The sequence below is a fragment of the Remersonia thermophila genome, chromosome 5 (assembly GCF_042764415.1).
Source record: "Remersonia thermophila strain ATCC 22073 chromosome 5, whole genome shotgun sequence".
NCBI classification, from domain to species: Eukaryota; Fungi; Ascomycota; class Sordariomycetes; order Sordariales; family Chaetomiaceae; genus Remersonia; species Remersonia thermophila.
In genome coordinates this window covers 3160092-3168161 of record NC_092221.1, presented here as the reverse complement: position 1 = coordinate 3168161, position 8070 = coordinate 3160092, and positions in this window count along the sequence as shown.

The window sequence follows — 8070 nt, the reverse complement described above, 5'->3', positions numbered from 1 at the left end:
TAACTGTAAAGCAGTCTATATTATTAATAATAAGTTACGATATAAGCCTAGATTCTAATACGATATCGATAACCTAGACAAGTGTATAGAGGCTAGTACAACCTTTTTCTAAATATAAGCCTGTAGGCAATAGAGGCTTAGAAATATATTAAACGGTAATAAAGGTCCTAATACTAAGGACTTAATTCTAAAAGATACGGTCTTTATTAACGGGTTCTATATTAATATTGTATTAGAGGTAGCTTTTAAATAAGCAGGCTTCTAGTATTATAGGTAGGATAGAACCCTTTGTTATAGCCTTATAAAGTATAGTCTAGTAATAAAATAGTTGGTTTATAAATATAATTTAATATTCCTCGAATATAAAGTTTAATCTATTTACTTACGGGTTCCTTCGCTTAAGTATACTATAACTATATCTCTCGCTGCTATTAAAACCTATTTAGCTGCCTAATCGAAAGAGCTACTTTTTAAGAGAAAGTATACGGAGCGTTTATAATACCTGTGTATAAGATACGTAAGGCCCGAAGTAATATAAAGATTCGTCTTTATAGTTAAAGGAGTTTGGTATAAAGTAGATAGTATCCTAAGAAAGGAGTATAAGAGTTGTGTACGGGTATACGCTACTGTTTGAAATGGAGGTTATAAGAGCCTTGTAGGGTAGGGGATTACTCCGGCTATAGGGTAGCTAGTGCCTTCTAAGAATTCTTTTAGGGGAGTGTGTAATACTGTTTTGCTTGGACCTAACAGTTTTAGGGCCTGAAAGGCCTGTGTTTTAGTGGATCGCGCTTTACGTTTAGTAGCCCGAGGGCTTAAGACCTTCTAATATAGAATAGTATTATACTATTTAGCCTAAACGTAGCTATTGTAGGAAGAGGAACTACCTTCTTCCTGTAAACCTACCGACTAAAGCGTAGTAGGGCCTACGCGTTAGCGGGCTATAAAGTAAAAATTTAAATCCCAAAAAATTTATTTTGTATAGTATTTGTAAAAAATAGGATTGTAAGCTTGTAACGGTACGGCTGGCTCGCAGCTACGGCTGTCGGCCCGGCCTAAAGCTATATAGGGATAGGGTACCTAGCCCGGGGCCCTTATATACGGGTAGGGTACCCTATCTAAAGGAATCCAAGTACTTGCTAGCACTAGATTATAATACACTACTGTAGCTATAGTAGACTGTAGCTTGTATAACGCGCTAATAGCGTTTAGGCAGCTAGCCTTTTAATGCTACGGCAGCTATAAGGCTGCTGTAATAGCTTTAAGAGTACCGGAGGTATAGGGTACCCTAACTAGGTCCCTTTAGTGCCGAATAATATAATTATAAAATAGCACTGTAGAGGCCCTAATACCCTGCAGCTACTATTTTTAATATACTGTTTAATACCCTCTTTTTATAGTACGGTACTATAAATGTAATAGCTAGGGACAGTAGGGTATATAGGATATAGCTATATATAGAAAGAATTAATAAGGAAAACAGTAACCGTAGTATAACTAAAGAATAAAAGATTTAAGTATTGTTAAGAATACTTTTTAGCTTTTGCTAGTAGTTAATACTAGTTATATAGCTCTTTATAAAGTTTCCTAGTACGTATATAGTTACCTATAGTCCTTATAGTTGTAGTATCTTCGTTAAGGTTCTTTAAAGGATTTAACTTAGTATATAAAAGTAATATATAAATACTTAGAGTTAGAAAGAAAGGAAAGAGGAGGGGGCTATAATAGTAGTAAAAATAATCTGGGTAGCCTTTTACAAACGTATACTACTATAGCTTTTAATAAGATATATAGCTTTATAGCTATAACCTATTATCGAAGGGTTAAGCTAAGTATAGTAGTTGCGTTAAGTGTTCTTTTAGTTTAACTAGACTAATTAGATTTATAAATGCCTTAAACTTCTAGCTTGCTAACGCTTTTGTAAAGCTATTAGCCGACATTCGGTTAGTATCTAGAAAGCTTATAGTAATTAGCTGCTTTTTAACTTGCTTTTTTATATAATAGAACTTTAGAAGCGTATACTTTGTCCTATTATGTAAAGTAGGGTTATAGGCAGTAGTTATAGAGCCGGTATTATTTTCTAGGATAGGAATAGGTTTTAGCGGGCGCTCTAGCTCCTTAAAGAAGCCTGTAAGCGTATCGGTTTTAGCCTTTAACGTAGATAGAGCTATAGTAGAGGCTTGTTTAGATTTCTAGCCTATAGGGCTACTAGCAACTTTAAATAAATAGCCGTAGGTAGATTTATTATTTGCTTTATCCTTTACAAAGTTACTATCTGAAAAGCTAACGGCTAGAGTATTAGCTTCCTTTAGAAGGGTATCTGTTATACCTTTTAAAAGATTTATAGCTTTAGGACTATAGCGAATAGCTAGTAGATTACTATTATTTAGGTACTTTAATAGGTTCTTAGCGGCGTTTAGGTAACTAATAGTAGGCCTCTGTATATACCTAGCTAGCTACTATACTACGAAAGTAATATCGGGGCGAATCTGCGTAACTAAGTATATTATAATGCTTACTATTCGCTGATAAATCTTAAGGACCTCTTTGTTTACAGGGCTACCTTCTATAGCAGTTTTATCGATTATTATCCTAGGCTGTAAGGGTAATAGTATAGCTTTACTATTAGTTATCCTAAAAAGATTAATAGCTTTTTGTATAAACTATTTTTAGTAAATGTATAGTAGACGCTTACGTCTATCCTTTATAATTTGTATACCTAGGAAGAAGGATGCCGGCCCTTTATCTTCTATTGCGTATACTCTGTTTAACCTCCTTTTAAAGGCATCGATTTAGCTAAGGTTCGGCCTAATCAAAAGGCAGTTATCTACATATACAGCGATAAATATCTTACTTGTAGGATTATAGAAGATAGTAGAGTCTAAGATTAGTAAACTAAAACCCTTCTTCTTTAGTAGTCTAGAGAAGTAGTCTTGCTAAACCCGGGGACTCTGTTTTAAACCGTATAGGGCTTTTGAAAGTAGTATTATTTAGTGCTTTTTAGGATTATAGTTGTAACTAGCTAGCTTAGCTTTTATAGCTTTACTAGCTGTTGTAGCGAAGTTTTGCAATCCTTCCGGTAAAACTATATAAAGCTCCTTTTCAAGGGACCTGTTAAAGAACGCTCCTATAAAATCTACTTATTTTACTTCCTAGTCCTCTATAGCCGTTAGGGCTAATAGGATTCGCTATAAGAGAGGTATCGCGATAAAGGTAAAGGTTTTATTATAATTAAGGTCTTCTATTTACTGGAAACCTTTAACTACTAACCTAGCCTTATACTTATTTATACGGTTTTCTTTGTTTTATTTAGCTTTTAGTAGTAATCGATAAGTAAGTAGTTTATAGCCTTTAAGTAGATCTTTATTAGGCAAGAACTTAAAAGTTTTTAACTGTACTAGCTATTTAAACTCGCTATAAATAGCCTCTAGCTATTTAGTTTTATAAGGGTCTTTATAGGCTTATTTTAATATCTAGGGCTCCTTATAATAGCTATTTAACCTTGTAGCTTTGTAGCTATAGTAGGTAGGCCTATCTTTGTAGGCTAATATAATGGTTTGTATAGCTTAGTTAAGCTGTATTTTATAGTTTTTAGGGCCTTCGTCGAGATCTATAGGCTTTAAGGGGACTAGAGGGGTTAGTATAGGTTCGGCCTTTATAGAAGGTACTAAAGGGCTTCCGTTGTTATTACTTCTAACGTTATTTTTAAAAGGTCCTGAATCTTGTATAGTAGGACTAGTAGGTAGTAGACCCTTTATAGCATTTATAGGCTTAAGAGGCTTATTAGAAGATACTAAGCTTGGATTTACTGTAATACCTTCTAAACTATCCCTCTTTCGAACCGAACTAACCTTTTTATAATTACTATTTAAAGGGGTCTCCAAAGGTTCGGTAGTAGTAGTAGTAGTAGATTTTACTATAGTTAGTTCGTCTACTATTTTTATAAATAGCGATTTTATTACTGCCTTTCTAACAGGTATCTAAACTAGATAGGTTTTATCTTCTAGTATTATTAAAAGGCTACTAGCCTTTGTACGGCTTTATAGCTTTAGGGACTTAAACCTCTTTTCGGGTAGTATAAGGACCTCTATAAGTAATCCTATAGCTTTATACCGGCCTAAGTTAGGCTTGTAAGGAACTCTAAGCTTTAATTTATCGAATAAAGCCTAGTAAAGGGTAACTAACCTGTTGCTAACCGCTATAAAGTTAACTATCTTTATAATACTGGGTAGAATATAATACTATAAGTATTATAGTAGCTGTAGTAGAACTATTATAGCCCGTAAGCGGTCTAATATTACGCGAATGGAACGCTTTATTAAACCGTTCTGCTTGTAAATATAGGGGCTAGAAGTAGTAAATTTAATACCTTTCTTAGCTAGCTAGGCTTATAGTAAGCTATTTACCTCCGTACCTCTATCGAAGTAAAACTTCCGGGAGTAGTAGCTATACTTATTCTTCAGACCTTTAAAAAGGCTTTTTATCGCTGAGAAGATAGTAGGCCCCTCCTTATTAGGGAGCTATAGGTATTACTTATAGCGAGATTTTCGATCTATTAGAAAGAGGATATTGCTTAGCTTATTTAAAGGATTAGGTTTAATTTTTATTATATCCCTCTCTATAGAATCAAAAGCCTTAGGTAGATTAGGTATAGGGCTAAAATTAGCCCGTTTTACTACTTTCGCTTTTATATAAGCAAGGCACTGAAAATCTTCCTCCTTTACAGGGTCTAAGTTAAGTATTTTAATAGTTATTTTAACTGTTTTTTAAAGAGGCGTAAGCCGGGATAGCCTAGTTTTACGTACTATACTAGAGCCGCTGTAAATAATTTATTATAGGCCTTAGAGCTAGGTACTATAATGGTTCTACTACTATTTATATTACTATTATCCTAAGCCTCTTTACCCTTTTCTACTAGCTTAGGATCTTCCTAAGGTACTTTTAGTAAATATTAGAGCTTTTAATTTACTATAGGTCTCTGGGGCGGGCCCTATAATTCTATACTAGGGCCAGGGTTACCTAGATCTAAAGGCCCTTCGTTAAAGCTATAGGGTCTGTATTTAAAAAGTCTGCTTCGGCTACAGCCTACTTTATAACTAGGCTTAGCCTCTATAGACTAACAGGGTTTTACTTCTTTAAAGGCTAAACTAAAGCTAATAGTAGTACTATTCGGCTTTATATTACTGCTTTACGCTTCAGCGGTAGTAGGTTCTAAAGGGTCTAAGCCTTCGTTAAACCTCCTAAACTATTTCTTTTAAGTAAAGGATTTAGAAAGCAGTTTAATTATTAGCTTTTTAAAGCTAGTATAGGCTAATAGCTTTATACCTTTAGCAGCTAGGTAGGTAAACCTGTAGCTAGTATAGTATAGAGAGGGACTTAGGTAGCCTTCGATTTATAAAAAGAAGCTACTGGCCTAGAAGTCTAGAAGGCTGATTTACCTATCGTTAAAAGCTTTCAGGACCTTCTTTTAAAGGTAACTACCTGCTTTATAATATTATATCCTACTAAAGAGGTTAATATCTATTATAAGTATACACAAAGTATTCTAAAGCGTTAGCTTTATATATTTAACAGGTTCCTTTTATACGAGTACTTTAAATACTATAGTATTTATACCTCTAGGGGCTATAAGCCTGCCGCTTATTATTATAGGCTTTAACTGCCCTCGGTTAGGGGTATAGTTAAGGAACTATTTCTTACTATTTACAATATAGTCCGTAGAGCTAGTATTATATAGTAGAGTATCCTTAAAGAGGTTCCGGCGGTTATAATAGAAGGGTTTCGAAAGCTTATAGTTCTTTTAAGCCTTAAAGCTAGCCTAGTTCCTAAGGCTAACCTCTAGGTAGTTACAGGCTGCGTTATAACCGCTAAAGTCCTCTACAGAAGCCTTAGAGCTACTATAACCGCTATAGTCTTCTAGCTTGCTATTATTACTATACTAGCTAGTAATAATATAGTAGGATCCTATTATACAAATAAAGGTAGTAGTACTTATAGTAAAGGCTTTATTCTTCTATTAGCTGCCCTTAACACTCCTATTACCTTTATTAGAGGCTTAGCCTTCAAAGGTATTCTTACCTTTTCCTTTGCCTTTGCCTTTACTTTTACCTTTACCTTTACCTTTGCCTTTACTATTGCTAGGGCTATTGTTTACTCTGTTAAGTATTTTAATAATAGTAGAGGCTGGATTACGTTATTCTTTTAAAAGGTCGGCTATTAGGAAGTTGACGTCTAGCGCTATAACCGGCTAGTTTAGTACTCTAGCCGTACGCAAGTGCCCTCTTTGCCTTTTAGCCTATTAAGGGAAGGCTACCTCTATAGCCTTTAAGTACTGGTTAACCTGATCCTTAGCGGCTATATTAATCCTAGCTATAGTTAATTAGTTTACTAGATTACTAAATTTAACATTATATTTAGCTAGGCTAAGGCTAGTCTTACAATACTCTAGGGAATAGAAGTCCCTGTAAAGATAGTCTCTACAAAGTACCGTTAAATAGGAGTAGCGTTGTTCTAATACCCTATAGGCTTTTATCGGGTTTTACAGCTACACAATAGCCTCTTATAGGCCAGGGCTTATAAAGGACTTTAAAAATACTAGTATTATTACTAGAGTATCGTCAAACAGCAGCAGTATAGACTTTAGATTAATAGTAAAACCCCTTATACCTAGGGCTCTATACGCTACTATAAGACTTTGCTTCTATACTTCAAAGCTTTCGGGGCTTATAAGCTTCCAAGCTTTTAAAAAATCGTAAACCTTTTTACTTAGCTCCTTTACTAAACCAGCCTATATAATGTTAGATCCGTTAATAACCAGAGTAATAGTTAATAGTACCGGTAAGGGTAGTATAATAAGAGTAGGCACTAGTATAGAGACAGGTATAGGCTTTATACTAATAGTCTATAGTAGTAAAGGCCCTAAAGTTATAGGGCGTAAAGTAGATAAGCGTAGGCTCTTTAAGGCTGCTAACAGGTTACTAAGTTATTTAGATAGCCCTTATAGGTTATAACCTATCTTTATAGTTAGGCTTTAGAATACTTTAATAGAGGTATCTTAGGTATTAAAGTATTCCTTTATAGTAACCTCTACCTTAAAAACTATATTTTAAAGGTTATTTAACGTCTAGCTATAGGTATTCAAGCTTCCTTCTACTATCGCTAGCTACTATTATTCCAGGGATATATCTTATAACTATCCTTATAAAGCTATTATTACTATAGAATAAATAGGTCCTACTATAATACCTTCTATACTATACTATAGTGCTTACTATCTAATAGAAATAATAGGTCTAGGTCTTTATACTACTAAAGGAAACAGTAGGGCTAAGACTATAGCTACAGCTAGTTTTATATACTAATGCTTTAGGTTAGTGTAACTACTGTTCGCAGTTTCAGTAATAGACTAGTTACCTAGCCTAAGCCTTTTAGGCTTAAAGCCTCTCTCTTTAAAGGTCTTTTACAAAGAGCAACTTCCCTAACCTTTAGCTACTTAAAGGATAGTATAATAGCTATACTAAGGTTTTACTTACCTACTAAGTAAAGGCAAAACCAACTAGTTAATCGGATTCGTTAAAGCAAAAGGTATAGCTTTTATAATAATCTTTTATAAAGAACTAGCTCTGTAATTTTACGCCCTGTAGTAGCAACCACCGGTAGCGCTTTCAGTAGGCTAAAATAGACTCCTATCAGTCTATTTTAGCAGCTTAATTGCCTAGCTTCAACTAGCTTTAATACTCTAATACACTATATCTTATATACTACTCAGCAGTAGTTTAGTACCTACAAAGAGTCTAAAATAACTACGTACCGGTAAGGAATAGCGTATATTAAAGTTATAAGGATTTTGTATAGCGGTACAGTCTTTCTAGCCCTCTAAGGGATCTAAAGCTACTGTTCCAAGCGTTGTACGGTATTTTAAAAGCTTTAAAATAGTACTATTTTATAAGCTTATAAGCCGGGAAACAATATATTTTCCGGGCTTATAACCTGTTTAAAATAAAGGTTATAAAGGCCCTGTAAGGTAAGAGATTACCCTGGCTACAAGGCAGCTAGTACCTTCTAAGAATTCTT